The 10,873-nt window shown below is 38.9% G+C and overlaps 1 protein-coding gene across 1 annotated transcript in view; it reads right to left on the reverse strand.

Annotated features, from left to right (window-relative positions):
* The window catches only part of EXOC5 (exocyst complex component 5), a 50,741-nt gene that overhangs the window by 38,841 nt on the left and 1,027 nt on the right, over positions 1-10,873 (reverse strand). The gene's annotated exons all lie outside the window — the stretch shown is intronic.

Raw genomic sequence — 10,873 nt, forward strand, 5'->3', positions numbered from 1 at the left:
GCTGTTACCCATCATTTTTCTCATTTAATTCATCAGTCTGGATTTTGCAGAAACCAGACAAATCCTGGAGGATAACTACTTCAAAATCAACCAAAAAGTAGCCCCAGTTACATTTGTCATGCTGGATGTAGTATTTCCCAGCCTCACAGTATATGGCCAAAGATTTGGTGGATATACTCTTTTCTATCCCTGACAGTTCACAGTCACATAGAACTGACAATAGTACCCATTTACAGTTTTGCTTCAAAACTGTGTGAACTCTTTTATCCTCTATTATAACATGATCTGTACCATATGGATATCCTGCAGAACACCTTATTGATCCATCATACTAACTGACATCAGGCTAATTGGGCCAAATAAGCAAGAAGCGGTGAGCACATTGGAGGGGCATTGGTAAGACACAAGTGTCCCAGAAACTGGGACATATACTACACAAAGATTCAAGGGCACACCAAATCAGTAAAAATTTTATGGTGGTCAGGGAATGCTGGGACATCTTATCCAAGGTAAAGGACAAATTATTGTACCTTGCACCTCCCACTACAAGAAAAGACACATAACATGTGGTAGACTTTTTCAGGTTCTGGAGGCAGCATATTCCACTCCTGCTCTGGCACATATATCAGGTGACACAAAAGCAGAAAATGGCTCTGCAGAAGTGAGGGCCATACAACCTAGAAGACCTTACGGTGTTTAATAAACACTAATCAGTGTTTAGTAAAGTATCAAAGGTATCAGTGTTGGGAAACAATGTCATGTGGAGTTTTGGCAAGCCCCAGTGAGCTAATCACAACACAGATCCCTGAATTGTGAAGCAAGATCATACCATCTGCAGCAGAGAATTATACACCTTCTGAAAAATAACTCCTCACGTACTACTGGACCCTGGTAGAGATGGCACACCTGACCACAGGACATGAGGGGACCATGTACCCAGAACTATACAACATGAGCTAGGTTCTAAAAGACTCACCAAGTCATTGTGTCAAGTGGACCCAAGAACGATCCATCAGATGGAACTGGTAAACGCAAGATCAAACATAAACAGGACCAGAAAGTAAACTGCATAAGCAGGTAGCCCAAACTCCCATGTCTTCCACCACTATTGAACTAGCACCCCTTCCCTCAACTCACAAGTATGGCCTTATGAGGGATCTCTTACCACCAGCTGATGAAGAAGGAGGAAGCCTGAGCTTGGTTCACAGAGAGTTTGCTAGGCAAGTGGGTACCAACTGAAAATGAACAGCAGCTACAATTACAGCCTCACTCAGAGGTGGCCCTGAAATTCAATGGCAAGAAAAAAATCCTCCCAATAGGTATAGCTTGAGGAAATACACCTGGTCATCCTCTTGGGTGGACAGAGAACTGACCTGACGTTAGAATATATACGGACACACACACAATGGCAAAGGGTCTGGCTATCAGAGGAGAAAGGCTGTAAGTCTGAGGACAGGGAAGTCTGTGGTAGGGGCATGTTGGATAGATACACAAGAGTGGGCATGAGGTGTGAAGATGTTTCTATCACACACTTTTGTCAGCACACACCAGAGGACATCCACCATGGAAGAACAATTAAGCAACCAAGTAGACAAAACGACTGTGCCAGCTGACATCAACCAGCCTCTGCCCAGCATTAGCACAGTGGGCTCATAAAGAGAGTGAATACAGTACAGAGACAACATGGGCCCAACAGCATGAGGTCCTATTTACGAAGGCTGATCTAGCTACTGTCAAAGCTGAATATCTAGCCTAACAGTGACAGAGACCAACTCTGAGCCCCTAAAACAGGCCTATCCTTCAATTAGACCAATCAGATATGTAGTGGCAAGTTGACTACAATGGGTTCTTTCCATTCTGGAAGAGTAATTAATTTTGACAGGAAGAGAAACATTCCAAGTTGGGTTTACCTCTCCTCAGTGAGAGTGTTTGTTCCCCCGGCATGGGATCCTACATATCACATCAAACCAAGAGACCCATTTTATAGCAAAGGAAGTGATCCACTGGTCATATCACAAACACCACCACCCAGAAGCTGCCAGTCTGACAGAGCACAGGAACAGCCAGCTGAAGGCAGAGCTGAAGCACCAGTTCAAAGACAACACTCTACAAAGATGGAGCACTATCTTTCAAGATGCAGTATACATTCCGAATTAAAAACCTTTATATGATGCTGTGTCCGCAAAAGGAAAAACACATGAGTCTGGGAACAGGGAGTAAAAGCATCAGTGGACTTGCTTATCGTGACTCCCAATTTATACTTGCTATTCCTGCAATTCTTGGATCTACAGGGCTAGAGGTCTTGATCTCCAAAGGAAGAACACTTTTGCCTGAGAACATAATAAGAATCCCATTAAACTATACTACAGGTGCTGCCTAGGCACTTTGGCTTATATCCAGGGAATAAAAGGCAAGAAGAGGAGTGACTATCTCTGGCAGGAGCAATTGACTCTTATCCTCAGGAAGCAGGACTGCAATTACACAATGGGTGCAGGGAACAATATGTTTGACACACAGATCACCTCACGGGGGATCTCTTCATACTCCTTTGACCAATTCTGACCATAGACAAGTGCAGCAACTCTGGCCTAAGAAGGGTATGGTAACCAGTTAAGCCACCAAGAGTAGCAGAAGTACTAGCTAAAGCTGAGGGGGAGCTAGAATGGAGAGTAGTAGAGGGAAACGACAAGTATTGACTGCAACCTGAGACCTGCTGTAACAGTAGGGGCCTTATGTAGTTCATCCCACTAACCTAATGCTTCTCCAGGATAAGAACCCCAACCGGAATGCTGGAGGAGCAACTCCCCAAATGTATATGAAGAAGTAGGGTCTAGTGGCACAGGGGTGGTCTGTGGCGGACACAGTGATGTGTCATCCAGATCTCCCTTCAAAGAAGGGACTTGCCCTACCTGCTAGCAGTGCTGTCAGCAGACTGCCTTCACCTGGCAGTATTTTCAGGGATCCCCTCTGCTGCAGAAAGCCACTTCACTCAAGGTCATACCTTTCCCAATGTGGTCTGTATCCAATGACTGACTAAGATAGAGATATAAAGGCCTGACCATTTTGGTCCAAAGCAGAACAATTCTGACAAGTCATTTTAGTTCCAGAAGTCCCCATGGGGGCCAGCATTATAAAGCTCTACTACTCTATAGGCCGAACCTTTCTTCCTCACCCTGCCCTTCCCAGATATTCAACCCGAGGGTACTTTCTAATAAATATTCTGCACACTAAAGTCTGTCTCAAAGTCTGCTTCTCAGAGAACTCAACCTGTAACACTGTAGTAGTCAAGAGATGATAATGGCTCAGAAGAAAGTGGCAGTGGAGGGGGTGCTGAGAAATGGTCAGGTTCATGGCATTTTAAAGGTCAGGTTCATGACATTTGTACTCATACAAATTGCTGATGGATTGGACGTGGAGAGAAATTTTAAAAGGGAATCATGATTACACACAGAGGTTTGCAGCCTGACCAAGTGTGTAAATGGTGAGCAGTGCCATTTACTGAGACTGAGAAAAGAGACAGAAGAGGAAGCGGGGAACGAGTTCTGCACGTGATCTGTTGTAGAAGCCTCTCACGTACACAAGTGAAAATGGAGAGCACACAGGAAAATAAGTTTGTGTTACAGGGAAGAAATTGGAGCTAGACATAATTTTAGAGTTACTGAAAACTCAGAACTGGATGAGATCACCTAGAAAGGAGAAGAGCGTACCAGCATTTGGAGATGAGGGAGGAAAAGGATCCAGCAGAAGAGACAAAGCAGGAGGGGCCAGAGACAGAGGAGGAAAAATTAGGAGAGAACTGTGTCCTGCAAGCAAAGTGCAGCTTTTATCCTCAAAGGCAATCAAATTTTTACAAAGGTTTAAGATAAATCAACTACTGATCCCAATGGAATGGAAGTTCCAAAAAAGCAAAAAATAAAACAAAAACCTTTCTGCTTATAAAACCAAATCCCAATAACTTGCTTTCTAATACTTAACCTTGCTGCAAATGCATTTACAATGAGAAAAAAGCCAAATTAACAAATTCTAAGACTTCCAAATGACCATGTCCCCCCAAGAGGATTCTCAAAGATACCTATAAAACAAGTCCCAAAAAACTTTTAGAATTTCATGAACCTGACAAAAGTGTATCTTCACCTTCTGTTTCACTATAATAATTAAAAGCAAAAATTGCCAAAATAAAAACAAAAATCTAACAAGTATGCACTACAAAGATCCTATCACGTTAAATCCAACTTTACATAATTGATTACTGTGTTGCTCTGTTAAACTGATTTCTTACTCTTTACAAATGCTACCAATCGTAAGAAAAACGTGGGGTTTGTGGACTTTTCTCTTAAAAGTTCAACCTCAAGCCCTTGGACAGAAACATAAATCCCTAATTTAATATTGTTTCTTTGAGAAAATCGAACTTAACTTTTATATTTTCTTATACTATCTTTCCCCAAAATAGATCCAATACAATGTGTTAGAACCACTCACAAATGCAAAGAAACTATAACATTTTCCCCTAGCCTAGGTAAAAGGCTCAGGGGATTTCAAAGAAAAGTATTTCTGTGTCCTGTTAAACCAGCTAATCCATGGGTTCAAGTACTACCTATAAGGTGTTTTCCTTAAATTTACTGAGCATACCACTGCTAAACTGATCTTTAAAACATTGCTTCCTTTTAATCAGAAACTTCTCTATGCAATTCTAAAACTACCAAGTTCACATTCTTACGTCTACCCTTTAAGGTTCTTATCTGACACAACCTACCTAAATTTCTTTGGACCCCAAAAAGAACAGCCATACTACCATCAGCCTATTGCAGTCTTCTCTTCAAACCCATGCTAAATTTCTTTGGACCCCAAAAAGAACAGCCATACTACCATCAGCCTATTGCAGTCTTCTCTTCAAACCCATGCTACTTCTGCTTCCTCACCTGTGGCTAGCAGGTAACTCATCCCACAAGGATACCCTTTCTCCTCGAACAATTCAAACACCTTTATAAATTACGCAAAGCCTGGCTCAATTCCCATTTCATTATTGAGGAGTTCCTCCCATACATGATCTCCCCTAATTTCTTCACTCTTAAACCCTCATAAGGTTTAAAAATTCAAATCCCAACACAGAACAATATGTTACTTTCATTTTGCCATTTATTGTTTCATCATAACTTCTGTAAGTTTCACTTTTCTCCACACTTAGATTGAAAGCAAGGGCAGGATCTGTCATACACTTCTTTTGCTTTCCAGCTGTGGTCAACAGAACAAGGTTGAGCACAACCATAGATGCACAATAAATCAAAACGTGCTAGTTGGGGCCATGGCCAAATCCCCTGCAAAGGATCTTGAAAAATCAAGCCTTGATCCATATAGCCAAAACCAAAAAGACTACCATCCCACACCCCAGAAATAAAGAATAGGCACTCTATGGTGCTTTAAATCCAAGATTCTAATAGAAACCAAATATGAGTCTTATGCAATTCTGGCATTGAAACTAAATGAATTTTACTACATTTGGCCTCTGCTTTTTAACCCCATTTGATTTGGTTTTCATGAGACTCTTTATGTGCTTCATGGCAGATTAATAAACAAATTATATTTATTGAGTATTGATTTTTTTGAAAAGCACCAGAAAATGTTTCATTTTGTCTCAGGCTAGCAAAATGAGATTCATTCTACCTATGGAAACATAGAAAGATAAAGCACATTAAGACGCTTAAATACAACTAAGGCAAATTTTGAAAACTACCTGCAACACTATGAGAGGAATAGTTTTACTTTTTTTAAACTAAAGTCAACTTTAAAATTCAATCTTGCAGGGGACACCAGCTCTTCAAACTATGATAAAATTAGCCAATTAACCATATTAGCAGAATTATTTTGAAGACTATTAAATGTGGTACCTTAGAATTTTATAAAATATTTTAGATTCTCTTAAACAAAACCTCTCTGCAGGACAGAATATATCTTACTTCTGACAGTAAAGTAATATGAGATTTCTATGCCCAAAAGAGAAAGGCAACAGAATGTTACCGTCATTTTTATACCAGTTTCAGCAAAATCATAGAATTAGACTTTAAAAATTTTAAACTAGAATGGTCTTTAAATATCATCTCAGCCCAACCCTTTTATCTCATTTTTATACATAAGTAAACTGACGAAACAACATTTAAGTCTTCTCAAGGTACTAAACTGGTATTGTAGCCCAGAGGTTTTCCCACTCTACTATGATGTCTTTTAAAATCATATAAAGACCATGAAAATTATCACCTAAAATCTCTTATATAATCTTCCATTAGCATTTCAAATCAAATTAAGTGTATTTACAAATTTACACATTAAACATATTTACAGGCACTTAATAAACGCCTCTGGGATAAAATTAAGCAAGTGAATCCAAGGAATCATTTACTTTTTTGATTATGTCCTCAGTAACGAAAGATGTATATATTACATAGTTAGCTATATTCTCTTATTACTATTTTCATACTTCAATTCCAAGGAAAGAAAATAGCATCAGAAAAGTTAGCTCAAGTTTTTAAAATATCTTATATACATAAACTTTTAACAATCAAAACTTTTAAACTATATACCACTCAACTAACCAGAACTTTCATTTAGCTTTTGGATTTTTTGTTTTTTGAGGGTGAGTATTACACAAAACTTGGACCCACTATTAAGAGAACAGTAAAAATCAATCTTTCAGATTGCTCTCTAACACACACACACCAGACTATCCAATTTCCTGAGCATGCCAGGGACTCAATGTTTCACAGTAATTACACACACGTGCCATCAATAAGTTATCCTCAATGTAAGGACTTACTCATTCCAAAAATTCACTTCCAAATTGGTTTGACTAGAGAACTCAGAATACAAAATACCAAACGTAACCCTATTACTCTTAAGCCTCTACCTCCACCACTCTACTAAGAGTGGTAGAAGTCTACTGGATCTTGGTGTAGATAAGTTGATCAGCTCCTGTTCCAGTTATCTACTGCTGCATAAGAACCACTCCAATAAATGAGTGGCTTAAAATAATAATAATCAACATTTTGTTCACGAATCTGCAATTTGGCACAACTCGGCAGGGAAACCTAGTCTCTGCTCCATGTGACATCAGCTGGGGCAGCTCAGCTTGCGGGATCTGATGCTAACTCCAGGTGAACAGTGTCAGAATTGAACTGAATTGTAGGACGCCCAGTTGGTGTCTGCCGGAAAACTGAAGCGAGCTGTGGGAAAAGCCCTCACATATCTGGTGTCAGAAGCGAAGTATTGAGAGAAGTGGTAGAGTGTTGAGAGAAGAAACAGAGTTCTTCTCCTTTTACTCCCCCAACTAGATTTTTAACTCAAACCATCTTTCATGGGGCCGGCCCCCGTGGCCGAGTGGTTGAGTTCGGGCGCTCTGCTTCGGTGGCCCAGGGTTTTACCGGTTTGGATCCAGGGTGTGGACATGACACTGTTTATCAAGCCATGCGTGCTGAGGCAGCATCCCACATAGCACAAGCAGAAGGACCTACAGCTAGAATATACAACTATGTACTCGGGGGCTTTGGGGAGAAGGAGGAGAAGAAAAAAAACAAAACCATCTTTCAACTCCAGTACCTAGAATGACTTCTGACCTACAGTAGGTAAGGCACTCAATAAATACCTGCTGAAGGAATACATTTTCTCCTTTACATGATGCTGTACTTGGTAGCCAGTTTCCATAAACACTTCTTTAACAGCTAATAATGGCTAAAACAAGTAGCATTTCAACACCCTGAAGGTAAAGGAGTGCTCCTTACTTGTATATCTCACCTTCATTAATATATATTTAGCTAGTAATTGAACAAGAGAGATCTTTTTTAATAAGTCTGTTTAAATAGCTTTTGTAACTTAGTTTGAAAATCTAAGAGAGAGAAATGCGTGTGAGCAAAAATGTCTTCTTGGCTACTCATACTCTAATCTGAAAGTCAAACAGCTATCGTCACCACAGTCAAATTACCTGACCTCAAACACTATTATCAAGGCACCTATTTACAGGAAAGAAAAAAATCAAATTCGTAATCCTGGCATTAGGACCTCCACAATTAAAACCCAATTTACTTTACATGCCACTCCTCTTCATGCATGCTATACTGCAGCCAAAATGAACTCTTTCTTCGTCCCCAGGGGCTACACTTACCGCCCTTTATGTCCTGGCTTTTCTGTATGCTTTATTGGAAAGTCCCTCCACCCAGTTCCACAAACTCAAATCTAACTTATCTTTTGTATATCATTCAAATGCCACCTCCTAATCCTTTCCCACTTCTAGAGGTAATCTCCCATCCTCTCAAGTCCTACAGTACTTTATCTAGACCTCTCTGAGACCATTCATAACTTTATTTCAAGAGTATGTAGTTATATATCCATTTTCTCTCCGCCCACTTCACGATAAATGGCAGGTTCTATGTATAATTCAACATTTTCCAAAGTATGTTCCATGGAATTCACAAAATTAACAAGCAGTATAAAATAAAACTCTTAGGGTCAAAACAGTTTGGGAAATGAACTTTTCAGAATCTTTAACATACTAAGATATACTGCAAATCTCTAATGAAACAAAGTATACCTATTTCCAAAACTTATTTGGCCTCTGTACCGTTTGGGCTGTTTTGCAGCACATCTCATAGGATTACTATTTCTCTGGAATGCCCTTTGGAGACATGCAGCCTCATTAATTTTGTCACCTTATCTTGAACTTAATAGGTTGTCAACAAATATTTGCTGAATGAACAGGTAATTGACTCTAGTTAACAAACAAGACTCCCATAAAGGCAGCTTGCCCAAAGATAAGTAGAGACTCCAGAAGAATGACAGGAGAGCAAAACAGCACCTGAGAAGGGAAAACAACGTCCTCAGCAGTGCAGTAAGAGAAGAGAGAAATATTTTCGACAGCGGAAAAAGAATTTACTACCCCAGTCGATTTTTATATGTAGAGGTCATAATTAATCCAAACCACATAGGAATTCGTGTTTAGAATGTTCATCCCGAGGTAATCATTTAGAAACACTACAGATAGATCCTTTCAGAAAGATCTGTCACCTAGGGTTGAAACTAAGAAGGTATTCTGGTCAATTTCCAGGATCCACACTATTAAAATAACTGAATCATCTACTACTAAATCATTTCTATTAACTGAGGAAATATCCTGTAGTTTGATTTTGTTGTGTGAAGATGTTTATGTTAAAAAAGGAAGTCTTGTTGGACTAATAAGATTTTACAAGAAGTAGAGTTAACACTTATGAAAATTCATGGATTCAAAGCATAACTTTGTATAGATTTAACCTCTTTTTCAGGCTGGAAAAATGAAAGCACAATTCAACTTAATAGTGCATTAAAACCAGGATGCGTAAAAACAAAATATCCTTGACTACATCCTGACCTCTGTTTCCCACAGTTCTCCAGCTGTGACTAAGAAAGGGAAGCAGCAGAAAAGACACTCCCTGACTTGTCCTACAATGTAGATCAGATGGCAGTAGCAACAGGAAATGGCAGCAAGGACTGAGGTTTTTTGCGCTTTTTTTCCCTCCTCCCTCTAAAGCAAAGAGAACAATTTTTCACTTAGAGGTGATAACTTATTCAAGAGTAGAGTCCATTATAGGGCTGAAAAGATACATACATTTCTTAATCGTAACTATTAACATTTAATTGTAATTATTAATGTAATATGCTTTTAATTTTGATGAAGCAACAAGCTACGTATGGTCAGGAAAGAGAAAGTGACATTAGTTAAGATCCAGAAGCATGTTTAAGGTTGCTCTATGAACCCTCTGGCCACAGGACTAGTCTGTCTCTATCATCATTGGTCAGTAAATGAATATTACTGGCTAGTGCATAACTGGAGTCACTCAGTTTAAGGTAAACTCTAATTTGGTTTAACTACTTTACTAAATAGCAGGACCCTAGAAAGCAAAACATATATATGTATTTTATATATATGTATATACACACATATATTTCTCTACCTTCTCTCCTTCACCCGGGGCGGGGGGGGGGGGCAGAAATCAAATATATTTTCAAATAAGTTATATGGACTCCTATGGTCAAACATTTAAACAAAAACAGATATAATACAGTCCGAAACACAATTGGGAATGTGGAGCAGAATTCATTAACTCAAAGGTTAATGCCTTACAAACTGTACGACAAAATAACAGTTTTCCATTAATAGCTGTATAATCACGTATTTCACTAAGTAAATTAAAGATCTCAACTTCATAAATAGATTCCTACCTTTATAAGATATGAAAAATAGAACAAGGAACTACAGAACTACTTAGTATCTTTCCCAGGAACACAGAGTAAAAGCTTTTAGCAGAAAGAGCCTCTCCCTGCTCCTGTGTCAATCAATAACCAGATGGCACAATGCTGGAATGAGAGAAGTGAATGTAATACATCTCCCAACACTTAAATCTGAGGAAATGCAGTTAATATTTCCAAGTTCTTTCTTGTAATTATAATGCCTCATTCACAAATCACTATTTTATTACAATTTATTATAACAGTATGTTATTACTCTCAACAAAAGCATTATCTATCCAAAAGCTGAGAGAAACCCAAACTATAGTAACAGCAACGAATGAAAACTTCCCAATTGCTAGAAAAACTAAGGCATTCAACCTTTAAGCCAAAAAATCCTGCTGAATCTTAAGCAGAAAAAGGATCCAATCTGCACTTATGGAGAAATTTTCTATTGTCAACTGCAGTCTTCCCAATGATTACACTTCTGTTACTCATCATGAAACACAAGCACACACAAAAAGGGTCTTTCTTTCCTTTTTCTTCACACCTGTTTTCTTCTCTTTCACAAAAGAAGATCCCTTGTACATTTCATTGCTTGGTGGTCCAGTTAGAATTTCCCTATTCT

This window comes from Equus caballus, chromosome 24, assembly GCF_041296265.1.
Source record: "Equus caballus isolate H_3958 breed thoroughbred chromosome 24, TB-T2T, whole genome shotgun sequence".
Taxonomy (NCBI): domain Eukaryota; kingdom Metazoa; phylum Chordata; class Mammalia; order Perissodactyla; family Equidae; genus Equus; species Equus caballus.